Here is a 21,672-nt window from a genome sequence, read left to right on the forward strand (position 1 = left end):
TAAAAATCACAACCACACAACAAAATTGATCAAATTAAAAGAAATGAAAGAAACCTACCTCACAAAAACCTCAAATCAAGGGAATACAAAATAAAAGTGGAGAGAACTTTGAAAGTGCCAAAAAGCACGAGGTAGAAGGAAATCCTCACTACAAATCCAATGAGCTCACTCTCATAAGGACTGGATGGACAAAACTCTAGCAGTGAACAAATCTCACAAAGAGCCAAAGACCATTTTGGAGAAAATTCTCCAAAATCATCCAATTACAAAGTGAGAAGTGAGTAATAAAACTCACTTTTGCCAAATCAGCATTTTAATCAATATTTTTTACAACATCTGTAGAAACCTAAATGCACATACATGGTCATAGATATAATCACATAATGTATTATGAATCTTTGGATTTACCAATTACCAGAGGGTTAATAACAACAATAACAATGATACATGGATGACACTGGATCAACATGAATGATCAAGGTCATTATTTCCTGGTACCACTATCACGGATATAGGTACATACATATCTTGAATTCATGGTGAATATACTTGGTACCTATTCTATAAACAAAAAATGTCAAGTGTGGATGCCTAATATATATAGCCAAATAAAATATAAATACACTCACATGAATGGGACACCATGTAGATCTCATAAGTGACTACACATTCGTTCCCATTTTGTACTAGTGTCAATGTGCAATAACTCTTAACAATGGTGCAATACAACATAACAAAATTTAAAGCATATGATAAATCATTTAAATAATAATTATTCATCAACTAAGCATATATCTACTAAAGGTGAAACAAATATCCATAGCATAAAAGCACATCATAAATGAATCTAATAATATCCATCTAATAACATATAAACCATAGTCCAAGTTTGAATACAAAATAAACCAATTATCATTATAAAGCATCATGTCACATCACTAGCATCATCATGCAAATATGATCAAAATGAATAGAAACATCATCTAACATCTAACAACTATCAAATTGGAAATCAAAGTAATGTATAGTCTTTGTAGCATCTCAATATGCAAATAAAAAAGTAACAATAACTAAAATATCTCTCGGATCAAAACAACCATGGAACATAATGCAAACACGATAGACACTACATCCTCCCTCACTAGGCATAGGCTTACTCTTAGATGTTAGAGTAAATAATTATTAACTAGTTATTTATGCTTTTACTTAAGTTTACTTAGGTTAATGCATTTAGTTATAAGTTGTAGTCTAGGAGTTGTTGACAACACGGGAGTTTTTTCCTATCTAAGTCATACGTATCCTCTCACCTTGATCGAGGATATCCCACCTTTTGTGGGCGTATGCTTAGTTTTCAACCTTATCTCCTAGCACTTTCTAGCTTGTTCTACAAGGAAGCTCACAACTCATTGTAAATACTTTTTTCTTGTTTGTAATATCTTCTCTCTCAAGTTCGTTTAGTGTTTTTCCAAGCTCCACCTCTTCCTTCTTTTGTTTCCCTTCGATAGGTTATTTGCATGCAGGTGATCTTGGCGAGCTATGAAGTTGGCTTTTATCAACTTCTACATGGTATCAGAGCCTCCCTACTGCTTCTTGCTTGAAGGATTTTTGAAGCCACGATTCAGAGACACAAACCCTAGTTTGTTTGTGCATTTTTCTTCAATCGAGGGGAAAAACAATTTTTTGGAGCACTTTGGGCCTAAATGGATGCCACCATTGAGTTCTAAGTGTTTGAGAAAAAACATTTGCCCCCTCCAGGAGGATTGTATAGTCGTACGGGCAAAATTTTAAATAAATAAAAAAGATTTTTCGACAGCATTGCCCAACGGCTAGCACTGCGCCACCACCACCACTGACAATAGCACCACAAAGCCACCACAGTGCCACCCACTAGTGATCACTGCTTTGTGACCACCCTAGTGTTGCCCGTCCACCTTCTCCGCTGTGGCGCCACCAGCAGAGCAGCCCTTGCGGCCATTGCCGCCAGCGGCTGCCACCTAGTCATGGCCCCACCTGCAACCTCTGTCTGCGTGGTAATTTTTTTGCACAATCAATGACTTGGCATAGTTTTTGGGTGCCATGTTGACACTAGCCATGTGGCCCCTGCCATGTCACATGAACACAATAGCTTTATGCCACATGGATGCCACATGGCACTACCACTTGGTTAAGCTTGTACACATGGATGCCACATTGCCTCAAAAAAATAGAGATTAGTTAAGCTTGTACACATTGTTTAAATGTTTGCATTTAAAACAAAATAAAATCATTAGAGCAACAAGAAATAAGATCAGTTTATGATTGGAGTAGAAAAATCAGAACATTGCCACTAAAATCAATCGAAAAATATGCTTTGCCTGCCAAATGTGGAATTAGAGAGATCCACACCAATTGTTCAAGAAAATGTCTCAAAGCAATGTCATTGTTGCATGATTTTTAGAAAATGATTTGTTAAAAGACTTTATAAACTTTCTAGAAAAAAAAAAATTCACATTGAAGGTGGTATCCTCCATTTCATGCCAAGATGAGAACTTTGAAACAACTTATAAATATTAATCATAGCACATGGAGTTGTGGACAAAAAAAAAACCCAAGTTATTTGAAAGAGTGTCAATGTTTTAAAGATATTTAAAAAAACCATAACATATAATGTAACTCAACTTGCACATGACTACAGACATATATACATTTTGAAGACAATCATCCTTAATCAACCTAATGTTATATCTGAAGTAAACTTAGAAAATTGTTAACCCTTTTTACACAAGGCATTTGCATTAGAACTAAGAGGTTGATTGGGACTATTAAAGGTGATCATCCTTGCAAGCACCAAGTGGTTCGTTAGAGCTATTAAAGGTAATCTTCCTTGGAAGCACCTTGTAAGTGACAATATTCATGTTGGATAGGATTTTGTAAGACGATGTAGATGAAGTAGTAGCATTTGCCTTGGGAGACATGTTTGCAAAATGGAAGCATAGATAAGTCATGTGAACTATTTGACAGGATGCCTGAACGTAATGTGGTCATCAAAAGCCATGGTTGTTGGATATGCACAAAACAGATATATTGAGAGAATATATTTCTTTAAGTTGCAATTGCCCTGGTAGACATGCATGCAAAATGTGGAATCATAGGTAAGGTGTTTGAACTATTTTATTGACTACCTCCATGAAATGTCATGTAATGGCAAGCCAATATTGTAGGATATGCATATTGATTTGTTGAATATATCTAGATGATATAGTGACATTCTTGTTTCTGCAACCAATGCCACATATGTATAAAACTGGGATTCCAACTCTTGTTGAGGTTTTAAATTATGTTGAACATAGTCTCAAGCCATAATAGTTTTCTATCTACCAAAATTAGAAAGAGAATCATACAAAATTGTGTGAGCTCTTTGTATTTTCTATGATATGATATTCAAGAAAAGGATGAGAAACAAAACTCTAAATAAGTAGGCAAGCTCTCCATGTGCTCTACTGATGCAGAGCCTTCCAATATCCTCTTAAGGAACCCTATTCAACTCGAGGACTCAACAATGTCTTGGAATCCACTCAAGGAATTAGAGTTCAACTCAAGGATCAAATAGAAGTCCCTGACTTTAGGAAACTAGAAAACACTCCTTTTGAACAGGTTCACTCTCTAGATTCATTTCAACCAACTTTTCAATTCACCTTGCCTTTGTTTCAACTTCCCTCTCCTTGGGAACACTCCTAATTTCACCCTTCATCCAACCAACTCTTGATCTATGTACTCAAGGATTCCCCTTATCCTTATAATGCTTCAATACCCTTCAAATATCATAACTAAGGAGTTCCAATCCCTACCAAACATCAGTTTTATCTCAACTTCAAAACTGCCTTCAATAGGCCTGTCCAATTAGCCCTGTCTTGCAAGTAATCTGCACTTTACTCTCAAATTTCTCAAATAACCTAGTGACTTCTTCACTTTTTTCAATATCCTTTACTAAGTTCTTCAAACCTTGTAAATCTCAGCCCTTCAACCTATGACTGATGAACCTTTCTATGGCTGCTCCTATTTGCAACTAAGCTTAATTAGCCCTCCAATTACAAAGCAACTACTCTTTGCATTCATCCCCAAATTTCCAAACCTTGACATAGTCTTAAGGAATCTATTAAATAGAAGGATTTTAAATTAAAAAAATCACATCCATTCATATCTAATCACTCTTTCACCAAACCCTCATTTTGAGGGTTTCTAACCTAGGGCTCTCTAGAAAAGATCCTTCCCAAACTTTCAAAACCATTCAAATGGTTTAAACACCTTACACTATTCTCCCTCAAATGTTTCCAATCAGTATTTAGCCAATTTAGCTATTAGTTCCTTTTATCCAACCTATTGTGCTCTCCAAGTGCACCTTCACTGTTTTGACCACCAGTCACAGTTCTGCCAGTCTATTCTTCTCTGTCTTCTCAGAGACCTGCACTCATTTCACAGTAAAATACATATTAAAGACATTGTAATCCTCTCTCACAAGTTACAATGATAAACAGACAGTGGGAGAGGTATTATTCCATTTGCTTACAAACTACTAAGTGACTGTCACGTGTTTTTGACAGATAGTGTATAATTTAGCACTGTTACAATAAAACTTTTACAATATATTTAACTCCAATTCTAAAGAGACTCTTAAGAAATCATTGATAGCCTCTTATGAACCTTAAATCTTACAAAACACCGAACTTTTCATGCAAAGAAACTTGGAAATGTAACAACAATTATGGATAGCAACTAACAGTCACAATGTGATAGTAAAAACATAGATTTCATTGATTTTTTCTTCTAAACTTGCTTTCTCTTCGACCACCATTTTTTTTTTCATACATTTCTGAATACATTCTTTTAAAGACCCCTTTCCCTCTAACTATCTTCCAAACCTCTTGGATCGAACCAACTTCCTTGTAACTGTCATAGGATAGTCATCAAACAATTTTTTTAATAACATTTTAATGACAGTCATTACTTTTTGTTACTGTACACTCGAAAGTGTCACACTCTAAACCCTTCTATCCAAACGATTCCATGAGTTTGAAATGCTTGGATGCCGGCTTAGAGCTCCCTATCCATGGAGTGCAAGAGAGTATATTTCAAGAATAAGAAGGCTCTCAGATGAGCCTTAGAGATACTCTTCTTGCTAGTAAACCATGCAATGGGAGGTTCCAAAGACAAGATGCAAGAATGCAAATGTCCCAAGGAGTTCCTCAAGGATGCAATGCAAATAAAGATTAAGCTAGAATGAGATGCAAAGTGGAGCTATGCTAAAACATGTATGAGAGTGTTATAATACCATTATTAAGCTATGTGAGATTAAGCTACATGTAAAAATGAAAGCTAAGCTAAGTTAGAATGCCATGATGCCATGGATGAGAGAATGTAGACAAGAAATGGAAGTTCTCCACAAAGCTCCAAAGAAACCTGTTAGAAAACCTGCAGCATAACAATATTCAAAATATGGATCCCCTTTGAGGGGGAAAGCTCTCTCCCTTTTAAAGATGTACGGACAGTGGTGATCAAGATGAAGATGGTGGATGATCAACGGTGGAATTTGAAAAGAGGAGTGATCCATGTGCACACACAAGTCAACCAATAGAATATAAGTTGACTTGTCATATAAGACAAAAGTCTCACAAGCCTTTTCTTTTAATTGTAAAATAGAAAAAGGACTTTATGTGTGCACTTAAAGTGGGTTAGAAGAATGGGGTCTTTTATTTAATTAAAAGGGGACATGTTCTTTTAATCAAATAATGAACTTAGGATAGCATAGTCAAATTATAGGTTATAATCAAATAAATTGATTATTAGCAATTTGGTCTAGGTAAATGATTAAATTAATTTAGCCAAAATGTTGAAGAGGGGGCTAATAGTCTAGATGACCATTTTTAGGTGATTACATTTGCCCCTCTTTGACTAATGCGTGATCGATCTGGGAACACATTATGTCAAAGAAAATAGAAAGCCAAGTAGGCGGTGATAGATATAGATATTTGATTGCAAAGAATGAAATGCAGAAATAGATAGCAAGTCTTGAATGCACAGCCTGATAGTGGTAGTACTGAACACTAGGAAAAGATGATGTCAGAATTCAAAAAGAATGCTAACACTTAGCAAAGTAGATAGATCGAGAAGAAGTGAGAAGATCAAACAAATATTCCTAAGAAATAGATAGTTGTAGCAATCAGTGATAGAGTATTTCTGCCCCCTTGGGATCGAAATTGAAATGAGGTAAGAGGAAGCAGAAACTAGCTAGACATGAGAAAATTGAGATATAGCAATGTCTAATATGACAGATAGATGATTAGAACCCAAGAATGACTATAAGAAACTGATAAAATGCCCCAGTTTGACTAGAGTTGACCTTGAAGGATATAGCATAAAAATTAGGTCAAATCTAGTAGAAAGATGATTTAGACATGAAATAGTGAATTGAAGTAGATATGAAGTATGGAAATGATGAAGACATGAAGAAATGAAGATGCCCCAGTGATGATTTGGAGATTAGACCTCAAAAGGTCAGCTAACTGCTTAGAAGAAAGTAGAATTTTAAAAGACAATTTTGACCATCAAGATGAACTCGAATTTGGATTTCGATCCCGAAAATGAATCTAGGACGTTGAAATTATTTAAGAGGTCAAAACTTTATATAATGTGATGATAAGATAGAAAAGAGATGAAGTGAAAGATTAAGAAGGTGAAAAGACATGAACAAGAAGAAAATAAAGAAATATATGAAAGGAGTTAGCTGATATGTCCACAGAAAGATGAAGAGAGAGCTCTCCCCATATGCAAGAATGCAAGACTAAGCTAGAAAATGAACCTAAAATGCAAGCTAATATGCAAAGTGGTTTACCAGCAAGAAGTGCATAACATTTAGACTCTTAATTTTATCATTGAGCATTTATTAGGGACATCATGAGATCATACAACCATCACTAGTATAACTATGAAGATATGAATATGATCGATATCAGATAGGTATGTGGAAATCCAATCTAAGCATCAGAGACATGTAAGTCAAGATAACTACACAATTAGATTCCCTAAGTTTAATTTAGCAAGATTACACCTGTATCAAGGCATTAGTGCTAGGATAAACCCTAAGTGCGATCTTGCGAAACAATCAAGGATGATACATTTGTAAGTCAACATGTTGGATAGGACAACCATAAATGCTTACAACACTATAGACAAACAAAGTATACCCACAAGCAAAAATCAAGAAAGTATGTCCCATGCCCCCATTCTTCTAGTCAATGACATCCTCGAAAGACTATTAGGGAGGGAACACATGGCAAAGAAATCATCATAGACAGCACACAAAGTAGATAAACATCAGCATAGCTCAGTCGTTTAAGTGTTAAAGTGTGTGTGTGCAAGTCACTTGGCCATTTTTTCAAGACTTGATTCTGATAGTGAGAAATATCGCGACATCGAAGACCGTAGGTAAACTATCTGTAAAGTGTTGAAAAACACTTGATGTCAAAGTGGGTGGGGGTAGTGTTGAGAAACACTATTTTGTGAGTTGTCAAAGAAACCATAATGCACAAGAATACCTCAATAGGCTAAGCAATTGTGCCCCCAAGACGAGGACAAGAAACAATTCCAAGCCAGGAAATGTGTAGCGAAGTAGATGATTGAGTTTGATAGACATAGGTGCAAGGGTTTCAAGTAGCGCCTGTTTCCAGGTTTTCACCACTTGATAGATTTTTTCAGGACTTTTTTTTTTTTTTTGTATTTTTGTATTTTTTATTTTTTTGGTGATACATCAAAGTGCCTATTGCTAGGTTTTCACTAAGAAGATCTTTTTTTTAGGACATTTTCTAATTTTTAGGATTTTTTCAGCATCGCATATAATTTTTTTTGGATTTTTTAGAATAATTTAGAGATCACTAGTTCACAAGAAAGATCACATCATTTTCTCCCAATGTCTAGCAAGGTGTAGGACATGATGGAGCAGAAAGTTGGTGGATAGACAAAGATGGATAAGAAAGGAGTATGAAGCAAGTGAAAGTGATCCTCAAGGACACACTCCTCAAGAGTACCCAAGCTAGGGAAAGATAGCCATATAAAGTAGGTTTTGGATAAGCAATCGAAGAAATGAGCAAGATAGCATGTAGGATAAGTGGTGAAGCCAACAAGTGTGATAGCATATAAGATAAGCGATGGAAGCCAATGAGTAAGATAACATGTAGGATAAGCAATGGAAGCCAATGAGAGAGATAGCATGAAAGCGTGCAATCCAAGAGAGTAGACATGTCAAGAGGCCTATGAGAACCATGTTTTATTTATTGTGATCAAGACCAAAGGCTCAACTAGATAGTATAGCAATGGGATAGAGCAATAAGAATAAAGCTCAAGATAGAGGCTATGAGTGAATGGGAGAGCACAATAGAAAATCTGGTGGATAAGATAGCCAATATGCAAAGATAGCTCAACATTGTCAAGATCAAAGAGAGAAGAGGGGATAGATGGATGGTGGAAGAATTACGCATGATGCCTGTTTGCTAGGTTTTCATCATGGTACTTATCTAAGGTTTCACAAGAAGTAGTTTTCACCATAGGATGGATTTATTTCTCTTTACTTTTGCTACCAAGGTGCCACAAGAAGTGGTTTTCACCAAGGCACATTTTCATTTTTTTTTCATTTTTTTTTTTAAAAAAAAATCTTTTGAATTTTTAGAAAGAGCTCAAGTTGTTTGAATGTAGATAGTGCTCCTATAGAAAAGATAAGTCATGATAAGACAAGACCATAGAAAGGTATGCTCAAAGATGTTGATAGGGTGATGAAAGAGAAATGGTAGTAGGAAGAGTATATGGAGGATGATAGTTTGTGTATAGAAAGTTAGTGTAAGCTTTAGAGGATTTCATGTGGGTAGTTGAAATATTGTACAAGATCAACATTGACACACACCTTGAATGGTATTGGAATGATGGAGGAATCATGGATGAAATAGATTGAGATTTAGATGTATGAGGTGCTAGAAAAGATTTGGAAAAAAGTGGAGTGGAAGGCTTTGGAATATTTTTAGGAAGATTTTTGGAAGAAGATGGAATGGAAACCTTTGGAAGCTTGAATGTCAACTTTGAAGTATTTTCAATATTCAATTATTTTAAAAGAGACTTGGGAATCCATATAGATTTAGATTTTCCTCGTTCTTTGGGTGCTTGAGAGTGCCTTTGTATAATGATGGATTTAGGAACCCATATTTTCTTTGGTTTAGCTCTTTGAGTAGTGGACCTTTGCGGTCTCTTTTGTGCATTCTCCTTCTTAGCATTCACATGTCGATTAGATGGGACATAGTGATCTTCATTTTTCAATGGATTCTTATGTTTGTTCTTACTTCCAAAGGAGTTGGGATTTGTGGATGAATAAGGCTGATATGACTGGTTTAGATGGATAGATGGGTGAAAAGTCATCAAGGATGAGTGTCTTTGTTGATCTTGAGGTATGATGGGAGAGCTAGGACTGAAAAATGTAGGAGATGAAGGAACATAAGGTCCCAATATAGATGAAAGGTTTGAAGGTTGTAGCTCTAATGGATGAGGACCAAGGATAGAATTAGGATATGCAAATGGATAGTGAAAAGGGATATCAACATCTTTAGAGTGAGCAACATGGTCAAATCCATCAATAGACTCATGAGTACCTTTGATAGGAACAAAATTTTTAATAGAAGCACTTGAAGCTTGAGCACAATTTTGAAGTGGATGTGGAGAAGTAGAACATGAGGGGATGCTTTGATCTTGAAAAGTAGCTTTGGATAGCATATGAAGAGAACTTTTTTCATAATTTTCAGTAAGCTCAAGGGAGATAATGGAAGTGATATCTTCATCATACTTAGGAGGTGGACAAGATATAGGATATGGAGGGGGAAAATCTTGAAAGAGATGAAAGGGTGCTTGATCTTGATCTTTCTTGACATTTATAGCTTTTTCTTTTTGAGAGTCCTCTTGACATGGAGCCACTTCTAAGGACAAGGGAGAATGAAGAGTGAATGGAGTAGTGCTTGGATTAGGCATAGTAGTGCATGAAGGTTGAGAATGTTTAGGATTAGTAGCATGGAAAAGGTTTGCAGCCAAGTGAAGGTTAGCTTGAGTTTCTTTTAGAGGTAGCCCTTGGGGATACACGTAGTCAATGTGGAAAGAATTAGGTTCTTTATTTGATGGAGGCATGTTGGAAAGCTTTGAGGTGTTGGGAGATGCATGAGTTTTGGAAGAAGTGGAAGATGTAATGGAGCCACTACTAGACATAGGTTCATCAATGTAATCTTGCTCAAGAGAAGTATCCTCAGCACATGAGTCACTAGAGGTTCCAAGATCAACAATCTCATCATCAATGAGATCTTGGATTTTATGTTTAAGCTCTATACAATCAGAAGTAGCGTGGTCATTAGATCGATGATAGGCACAATAGATATCCAAGAATGGATTTCCACATGAGCTAGACTTTGGTAACATGATGATCTTATTGCTAAGAAGTTTTTGCAAAGTGTCATCATAAGAATCTTCCAAGGGAGCAAAAGTTCTATTAAAAATATGTCTAGATCTTCTTGTTGTTTCTCAAGTGAATGGTATACATCCATGTCTTTATCATTAGCTTGGTCAAAGATAGGTCCATCATGAAATTTTAGCATAGGCTCAAAGGAGGTATCACTTGCTTTCTCTCTAAGGAGGTATTTAGATCTAGAAGATGAAGACATTTGATGTCTTGAAGTAGAGCATGTAGACCTAGAAGAAGAGGATGACCTCAAAGAAGGTGACTCACATGCATGTAAAGACCTTAAGGAAGATTCATGTAATGATGCATCTTCTCCTCTAACCTTTTCTCAAGTTTAGACTTCATTTCTGTCATGCGCTTAGAGAGATGAAGGTAAGAAAGATCATTTGTCTCTTTTAGTTCTTTGTATTGTGCATATAGATCTTGAAACTCTTTAGTGACATGGAGGATATCATGATCATCTAGATTTTGTTGAATTTTGGTAGCACAAGGTTTAGATCCCATAGTTTTAGATGCAAAGCCAAGCATAAAAGAGCCTAGAGGATAACTTGATGTTGAAACTATAGGAGGTAGAGTGTTCACTTGCCAAGATAGTAGAGAGAGATTAAAGTGACTTGTCAAACAATATGTCTAAGAAACTTACGACATGAATGACTCAAGTCAATAGCTAGGCAAGATGCCCAAATAGACAAATAGATAGAGCAAGCGGGGTGACAAGTGAACAACTTTCCCAACCCAAGAGTGTAGTCAAGAAATCAAGGTAACCATTTTAGCAAAAGGATAACTAGCAAGCATGCATAGACTATGAAGATAGAAAGACCAAGAGCACCAAGACCAAAGAGTCACTTTAAGCATGTTCAAGAACTAGAGACATATAAAAGAAAAATCAAATGATGAGACTCCCCTTAGCAAGCAACACAAGAAAATGTTTGCATTTGATGTTTTTCCTTGGTTAACAAAGTTTGACAATAGTTGATAGCATAACAAGTTTGATTTTCAAAAGCAATTTCTTTCCAAGCAAGATAGTGACACATGGAGTAGTCTTCAAACAATCAAGCAAGGGACAAAGCAACCTTGCATGATACAAGCATATGTGAGGTCCCAAAAATAAATCCCTAGAATTATCGTCATGTGTATGTTCAAAAGATTTTCACAAGTATACCACATTCGAGAACACATCAAGCAATATCTACCTAAAGGACATGGTTCATTACTCAACAACTTGGCCCACGCTTGATGCTCCTTTTCCTCACAACAAGTGGTTACCCACAAGAGATATTGGCTTTGTCATGAAAATTTCATAAGCATAACCAAGGGAACACATATGGTGAGTGTAAAATCTTGGGGTGATTCGGGTAGTCCACTAGGATCGATCCTTGCACCAAGAAGTTGAGCGGCTAAAAAAGGTAGTTACTAACTTAGGGTGTTTAGATAGGGCTTCCATTCATAGTGTTCCTCTTGCTCTCAATTATGGGACACCTCACCTTGCGATGAGTAACCGATCTCGCGACCACAAGAGTACCTTAAGCATTCTTGCCTAGTGATCTCCCTATGGTCGAAATCCCATAAGCGATCATACTAGGCGAAGATAAAAACTACGTCTACCAAAGTTTTGTGTCCTTGATAGCTTTGAGTTTATAGTGGGTTGGAAGAGCTGGGTAATTTTCTTGTCCCCACTTGGGTCGTTCCTCTCAGGTTGTCCGAGAGCAGGCCCTCTAAAGGATTCTAAACTACACAAAGAGTGGATCAACTTTCGGAAGTCAAGATTTTTGATTCACCACAAGAGTGAAGAGCATACTCTCCTATTCCAATCATTTTCTCCCAAACATGCCAAGAAGATTTAGTTACCCCTTGCTTTTGAAACCAAATGGCAAGTCAAGATTTCTGATTCACCACAACGGTGAAGAGCATACTCTCCTATTACCAAAAGACTCCAATCACAAGTTTTATGTGCCTGTGAAAAATGAAAAATTAGTCAATGCCACACATGAAAAAAAAAAAGCAAAAAATTTTGGGTTTTTATGCTTTGGGCAGCCCTGCAAACAATGTTAGTAGCCCTTGCGCATTTGAAGCTTTGACATCCGTTCTTTTTATGCAATGTTTCAATTTTTTTTTCATAAAGATGGCAACCTGTAATCACAACTTGTTAGCACCAAAAGTTAGTGTGAAATAACATAAAAATCTGCAATAAAAAGTGGTGAGTTGCCTCAAAAATCCAATTTATCTTCCAACCAAGTGCATGCAAAGAAAGTGCAAGTTAATCACAAATGCTCTCATTTTTACTCTTTGATTTTGACTTAGTCAACAAGATTGGACTTGTTTACTATGATTTTGTATCCAAAAATGAAAATGAAAAGAAGAGACCCCTGTTAAAAATCAGAGAGCTTTCCAAAAATGCAAGAAATTTTAAAAAATCTCTTCATTTGCGCTCTAGAGATCAATTTTGTCAAAACAGGCCAAATTTATCAAATCGAGTTTTTGATCTTTAATACGATATCAAAATTCAAAACACAAAGAAAGAACCTTCATTAGAATTGAAAACCCTTTTTGAAAATGTAAGTTTTTTAAAAAAATTTGCTTATTTGCGATCAAAAATGGCTTTTTATGAAAAATAAAGAAAAACTCATAACTCCCGAAAATCATGTCAAAATGCTCTGCAAATCGGACTGAGACATTTTGAGCATATACCCAACCTGGAAAAAAAAATTTAGAACCAAATTCCTAGCGGTTTAAAAGATATGATCAAATCTTTAAACCAACTAAGTTTTTGGCCTTCAAACCAATTTACTTATGGGTTGGCCTTAAAACCAAAGTGATAATTCTACAAAAGCATTTGATTAGATCTAATATGCTGCTGTAAAAATTAGAGATGAAAAATAAAAGCAAATAGAGCTAGAAACTTGATTCAAGCCCCACGGTGGGCGCCAAAAATGTACACTCGAAAGTGTCACACTCTAAACCCTTCTATCCAAACGATTTCATGAGTTTGAAATGCTTGGATGTTGGCTTAGAGCTCCCTATCCATGGAGTGCAAGAGAGTATATTTCAAGAATAAGAAGGCTCTCAAATGAGCCTTAGAGATACTCTTGTTGCTAGTAAACCATGCAATGGGAGGTTCCAAAGACAAGATGCAAGAATGCAAATGTCCCAAGGAGCTCCTCAAGGATGCAATGCAAATAAAGATTAAGCTAGAATGAGATGCAAAGTGGAGCTATGCTAAAACATGTATGAGAGTGTTATAATACCATTATTAAGCTATGTGAGATTAAGCTACATGTAAAAATGAAAGCTAAGCTAAGCTAGAATTCCATGATGCCATGGATGAGAGAATGTAGACAAGAAATGGAAGTTCTCCACAAAGCTCCAAAGAAACCTGTTAGAAAACCTGCAGCATAACAATATTCAAAATATGGATCCCCTTTGAGGGGGAAAGCTCTCTCCCTTTTAAAGATGTACGGACGGTGGAGATCAAGATGAAGATGGTGGATGATCAACGGTGGAATTTGAAAAGAGGAGTGATCCATGTGCACACACAAGTCAACCAATAGAATATAAGTTGACTTGTCATATAAGACAAAAGTCTCACAAGCCTTTTCTTTTAATTGTAAAATAGAAAAAGGACTTTATGTGTGCACTTAAAGTGGGTTAGAAGAATGGGGTCTTTTATTTAATTAAAAGGGGACATGTTCTTTTAATCAAATAATGAACTTAGGATAGCATAGTCAAATTATAGGTTATAATCAAATAAATTGATTATTAGCAATTTGGTCTAGGTAAATGATTAAATTAATTTAGCCAAAATGTTGAAAAGGGGGCTAATAGTCTAGATGACCATTTTTAGGTGATTACAGTTACCCTTTGTGACTTTTTATGACCAAGGACTTATGAAACCTTATATTTCATCCCTAAGGACTTCTAAAAGACCTTTATACACTTATAACCTCAACTAACCCAATTCAAGTCTTATTTGGCTTATGTTGCCAACATTGGCAATTTACAAGATATTGCACTTTTAGTGCCTTTTACACCCTTTAGAGGCTTTGATAGCCTTATTACATTATTTTGGGCATTAATATAAACTTGTAACAGCTAAATGACCCTCTATATCTCTCACATTACATTGAATGACTCTTAACTCCTCACTTGTGCCATTTGGCCTAAATTTGCCCATTCTTGGCAATACATTACAATTTTGACAATTTCATGCTTCCCTTACATTTGATAGCTTCAATAGCCATAATTCATCATCAAATGACTTGACATGTCTTCATTAGGAATTGATTTCCCTTGGTACCTTCATTGTCTCCTTCATAGCTCTTGGTGTACCTTGTAGCTTCATGTGTCCATTGGGTGCCCCTGCACCATCTACACCCCACAGGTAAATCTACTCTAATAAAAGAGGCAATCAAAAACTAGTTCACTTTGCATTTGTAACCTTGGGCAGGCTCTTAGCAACATGCTCGCATTGAACCTTTGATTTAAAGGAGAAATAGACAAGCTTACAACCCTCAGGAAGGCTTTCTTAGATAAGAATTTTTTGAGCAAACACAAATCCTCACTAATAATATTGCTGCGATTTTCTTATTTAAAATCCAAACAAAGTTGTATTATCTTGGGCAGAGGAGACTACCGTTGTTTTTGGTTAAGGATCCTTTAGGTCAATAGAATCACATGCATTGTGGAATACAATCTGCATAGAAAGAAGCAACAAATTAGTCTTAAAAGCTACACAGTACTCTAATAAATCCTTTTCTTCTTTAACTATGCTAAAAACATCTAGGGCACATGCAATCCTACATGCCCAAAGAGATTTCTTCAATCAATTTTGGGATTCAATTTTGCACGTTCTCTGTGTTTGTTTTGATCTCTATCTACTGAGCATAGCCAGTCTTCATAAATCAACTTGGGAGTTTTTATACTTGTCGTGTTTACTTATCAGGCATAACATGGCTATCTCAGCAGTCCCTTAGCGACATTATAATATATTCTATTTCTTAGTAGGATTAAAAAATAACTACCTACAGCTGGGCCATTACCATGCCCTTCTCTTCTATGGTAACATCACTATAGCAACTATTACTTTCAGATTTAATATTTACTATTTTAAATAGCTTTAAGTAGTCATTACTTCAACCATACATGTGTGACAAGGAATCTTGAGCTTTTGGAGCTCTTTTTAGTACTCTCTAGCAGCTCTAATACATCTCATTAAAAAATCTTCTATAGTTCCCTGCATGAGCCAGTATAGTTATCTAACAATTCACATGCTTTGGGTTGATGAAACCACTACTTTGAGATCATGGGCAATAGTGGGTTATATCCATCCATATACAATAACACAAGGTGGAGGTCTCAAAAGAAAGTTAGAAGCTACTACTTCCTTAAGTGATCAGAGAATAATTCAAAGATGTGTGATGAGGCAAACCCTTGACTTTGGAATGACTTCTAGATCAATATTAACACTATTGTTGGCATGTTTTAAATTTAAATTGTTTTTTTGTGCAATTGTTGCAAGGCTTGCAAAGCTATACTCCTGAATGTTGTTGTGTCAATAAAGTTCTATTTTCATGATTTGGATTCTAAATGTGCATTTCTCAATAATAAAGAATTATTTCTTGCATTTCTATTTCTCAAGTTAGAAGTTGCTACTTCCCTAAGTGATGAGGCAAACCCTTGACTTTGGAATGACTTCCAGATCAATATTTGCACTATTGTTGGCATGTTTTAAATTTAATATGTTAATTTTTTTGTGTAATTTTTGGGAGGCTTGCAAAGCTATATTCTTGAATGTTGATGTGTCAATAAAGTTATATTTTCATGATTCGAATTCTGAATGTGCATTTCTCAATAATAAATAAGTATTTGTTGCATTCATTTTGATAGGTAGCAGCTGTTGCAACAATCTAAGGGCATGTTACCTACTATAATTAGCTATCATTTGGGCAACACATTTTTGTATGCATCAATTATTGTACTGGATTCCCTAATATTACAACACTGCACAAAATAGAAAAAATAATTATTTAAATTATAACTAGAGACATCTTCAATGCAGGGAGAGAATACTTGTAAAATTTCCATCTCTCGTTCTCGAGGACATTGACATGTAACTTTCAAAAGGGCAATAATTTTCCTTTCATTAAAACATTTTGAATAGCATTGGCCCTCTACTATTTTACAAACCTATTTAGTTACACCAATGAGTATTCTGCATAAATAGATAGAAACATAGCTAACTTCTACAAAGCACTTCTTATTCCAAAAGATTTTATTTGCATTACAAAAGCATACCTCCATCGGAAAATATTTTGGCCTCTGTTGATTTCCAACTTGTTGGCATGGCAAACTAGTATGTTGTATGGTAAATCCATACATCTCCTAGAAATACTCCACCACAGATTTCATTGTTCCTTTATCATCCACAGGAAACCTATAAAAACAATATAATTAGCAACAAGATGTTGTGTACCATATATAGGTAACTTGTAGCCTCTTGTAATAAGAATATTTCTATTTTCATATTACTAATATTAAGCATCTTGAGAATCTTACGTTAATTCCCAGGTGGGTTGAGAAGTTAACCCAGAAATACAATATTTCCTCCACATATTTGCTGAATGTGTGACCTCAACTTTTACACCTCTCAAGGCCTTCTTAATCTGTCTCAGCAGAGATGTCATAATGACTATATTAGACTAAATTCGTTATTTACATCCACATTTTAAAATTATCTTATATAATCCAATTGGGTGTTCATGAAACCTTATACCTTGATACAATCAACATCAGACAATGGTCTAGATCCCATGTCCCTATTTAAGAGTTGAGCCACAAAATCAATAACATTCAGTGGCTCAATGAAGGTAGTCAATGACATATCTGCAACAAGGGAGATGGTTGTCGATTGTTATATGCAGGTCACCATTCAAGTGTAAACTTAATAATTACACCTTCCTGATTCATAATATAATATAATGATATGGGAAACATTTTCTAATAGACAAACAACAGTTATCCTAATTAGTAAAAGGTTAACAAATAATAGAGCAGCAAAAATAATAAGAAAAAACACTTCAACAAAGATTGGACTTCTATTCCTTCCTACCAATATTAAGTGACAATTCCATTTGAGTTGGTCTTATGCTCTGGTAAAATCCACGCCAGCTTTCTAGACCCTCATCAAGCTATTGCATCCTTCCCAAATCAGGAGAGTAAAAAGATCTTCCAACAAGAGAATACCTACAATGCAAATCAAACTTAATAACTTCCCTTCTCATCCAACTATTCATCCTCTATGAAAACAAATTAAATTAAGTAAAGGCACCTGTGTGTAGGCAACTCGTGCAACACAATATCCAGGACGTGTAGAGCTTCTTGAGGAGCATCTGCTTGCCTACTAGATAAGAATTGACCTAAATGATGAAGGTCTGCATGAGCCGCAAACTTTATCATCTCTCTAGATAATGATATCTCTTTTTGTAATAGTCTAGTATGTAGTTTTCCTAGTTGTGAAAGTTAATAGCTAAGCATATCTTATGTTTTTTTCAGTAGTTGAAAACAGGGACTTTCAGTTCTTATCCAAGGCAATAAAAGAAGCATACAATGTTGTAGAATCTAAAGATGGTGAGCCTTTTGGTGCTATTGTGGTCTTTGGAGAGGAAGTTGTTGTGAGTTGTCATAACATGAGTCTAAAGCAAACAGATCCAATTGCACATGTAGAGGTTGTGGCTATAAGAGAGGTTAGTAGAAATAATATTGGGGAACTATGCCATTTCTATATTTGGGTATGAGTTTTTTTATTTGATTTTCTTTTTTCTCGATCATTCCTTGCCAAACTTAATTGAATTTTATTTTTACAATTGGATTAAACTATTATTTGACTGATTTCTTGCTATTCTAATAATATTATCATTTGGGGAATATGTGTTGTCTTACTTGGGAAGACAATAGTGAAGCCTATTTCCTTTTCAAAAATATTATTCTATTAAAAAGTAGCATCCTTGAGGTTGTAGTTGGAAAACTCCAACTTGGCAGAATTTTGCCACAATCAAAAAACTTGACATGGCAACATAAAAAAATGCTAAAGTTTCTTTAAAAACTTGTAGATATCCTAACACATCATGTATACCAAGAGACATTAGAATAAGTTGTTTGATACTTTAAAATGGTCTTTTTAGAGCTATCAAATTTCAACAATTCATCAATATTATTAGTTTGTTTTCTAAATTTGATTGTGTGAACATCTTCTATCATCACCATTTTGGATCATCATCAAGATGTAAATGCAAAGGAGTAGAAGAAATGTTGATGATGGATTAAGTAGTATAATCTAACACACTAATAATAATAAAATTATTCACACAATCAACTCGTAAAAAAACTAATAATAATGGTTAGTTTTTTTAAATAAGCTCTGATAGAGTATAGTAATTGCATTATTTCCAATTGATGGAACTCTCCATAAGAGATAAATCCAAACTCTATTTTAGTTCACAAATGAATGCATGTCAGTTTATTGTAGGTTAAGACTACTTAAGACTATGAAGATAAAAAAACATAAGCAGATGAGTTGTAGCATTTTCTTTTTCAAGAACATGCCAGGCCCACTGTCTACATGACACACATAATTGTAGCTAGTTGGAAAAAGGGTGCCAGTAATTTAAGGTTTATACACAACTACACCTTATTTTACTTAACAACCAATCATTTTGGTAAGCCTTCAGTCGGTCATAATATGGGTTAAGAAGTTAAACTGGACATAATTTTTGGGAGTCAAATTTGTATTGGGATGGGTGGCATCCTGGTCTTGATGCAGTCTATAGTTGGTGAAGACTACTCAAATTAACTCTTTGAAATTAAAGGGCTGCAATGAAGATGCAGCAATTTTCCTTTTCAAGAACATGTTAAGCCCCTATCTATGGCTCACTTCATTTTAACAAGTTAAAACAACTATACAACCATTGGAATACACTCAAGTATTAGATCATTTTCCCTATTACTTTGTTGAAATATAGAATCATAAATTCAACTTAAATACCACTCATTTGAATCCAAATGATATCATAATGAAATAAAATAATGCACTGCAACACTATTCCTATCTAAGATATGACTACGGTGAAAGCAGAGCATTAAAGCTTTTACCTTAACATCTCTATCATTTTCTAAGCTAATAGAAAGAGCGTTTCAAATGTACATAAATGTCTCATCCAGAATTATTGTGATACTTCATAGCCAATTCCATTTTAATGTTACAAACGGCTTTGCACTATCTATATCTCTAACATGTGAGGCCTTTTAAAACTAGTAATATTGAAGTCATTCATCAATGCTTTGAAGATTGGAATAGTAATTCTTAACCATACCACATAAATGCAAATTAAATGCAAGCCCCCAAAAATTAAAAGCTTGAGACTTTTAAAGTGAAACAACTACTATCCTAATAGATTGATAGTATTAGATCACAAACTTTGAAAATTACACAACATCATCAAGTCGGTCAAAATCACGACAATTCACATCAATAACACCAATAACAACCATCAATGAAACAACATGGAGCAAGGTTTGGGTTTGAAGATCTTACCATAATGGAGCCAATACCACTCCTAATCAGAAGATCTATATACTAAGGAATGGTATAGTTCATACACGGTTACTGTTAACATTTCCTATATTGAAGAAATAACTAACACCCCAATCAGCATTCCCTGCAACCAAGTAGTAAAGTGCATTGCTTACAATACTAGAAGCACGCTCTGCCCCAACAACAACTATTATTCGAGATGTATATTCCCTGAAATACTGCACTTGCTTCCACAATGCTATCACATTCTGCACAACCCCCACAAAATATAAAAGCTCTCAGCCCAAACAAAAAATTACCCACATTACATGCACTGGTAATGTAACCATTTTAATGCTTAAATGGAAATGCTTTAAAAAGACTTATTTATGCCTATCCCGCTCTCTATAGTAAAATTGTCATAGCCAAAGCTAGCTGAAGCAAAGCTTACTCCTGTAAGAAAATCATCTGAGGTGAGACTGTCATCCAAATATGCTGGAGCTACTTCTTTGATGCCTAGTGCAGATGTTGTAGAAAAAAATCCACATGATCAATACTACAAGGGAAACAAATATATCATTTCAAGTAGGAATACAAACTTGTTTGATGACATGAAAAAAGAAAAATATTTCAGTCACTACAACTAGTTTTTGAATTTGAATACAGGGATTAGATTTTTAAAATAGACCAACTAAAAAAAACTAAAGGTGGTGGTTTTGTTGTGGATCTGAACACTGGATATTGACATCTATACTGGTCACAAGTTAAATCATTTCAAGCAAACTATATAAAGCATTTGAGGACCTGAAAAATAAATTCTTTCAGCCATTGCCATTTGCTGAACATATATGGAGAACAAAACAATTTGGAGCGTCTTGCAAATAGTACATATTATAGACTTTACATAGATTAGACTTTGAAACTAGACAATGTGAAAAAAATTAAAGGATGTCAATTATTAAATGATCTATAGATTTGAACACTGAAATTTGATATATCTGCTAGTAGTGAGTTGAATCATTTCAGGCAAAGCTAAAAAGATAAACCCAAGCAGAATGAAAAAATCATTGTAGTGTCATGAAAAAACAAATCAAGGATTAGAAAACAACATTATTTTTGAGGTTCAAAATGATATTATTCTTGAAGATAGTCATGCAGATGGACACAGTTCTATTGGAGGTGTGTTAAGTGCAGCAGTTGCTAAGCTGCCATCATCATTTAATGATAGTGGAAAGGAAGGCATGCCTAATCCTAATGTACCTGTATCATCTAAAAGACATTTGCAATCTTTAGAAAGAATGAGTTCCAATCCTTTTCGTAGCATTGGCGATGCCTTGAAAGACTGGAAAGAGAGTGTAAAAGTATCAGATATGGCATCACAAGATCCTAATAGAGATGAATCTTCTAAGCAAGTGGATGAGTTGAACATGTATGGGGGAGAGGAGTTTCAATTTGTGTGTGAAGGAGATTAGGGTCATGCCCAAGCACTAGGTGTTGCTACTGCTGATCAACTTGACCAAAACCTAAATACAAACAATTCAATTATAGAGGAAGAAGATGTTAGTGTGATGGAATATTCATACTTTTTGAA

The sequence above is a fragment of the Cupressus sempervirens genome, chromosome 7 (genome assembly GCF_028749045.1).
Source record: "Cupressus sempervirens isolate cs-2001-9-10 chromosome 7, ASM2874904v1, whole genome shotgun sequence".
In the NCBI taxonomy this organism is placed as follows: domain Eukaryota; kingdom Viridiplantae; phylum Streptophyta; class Pinopsida; order Cupressales; family Cupressaceae; genus Cupressus; species Cupressus sempervirens.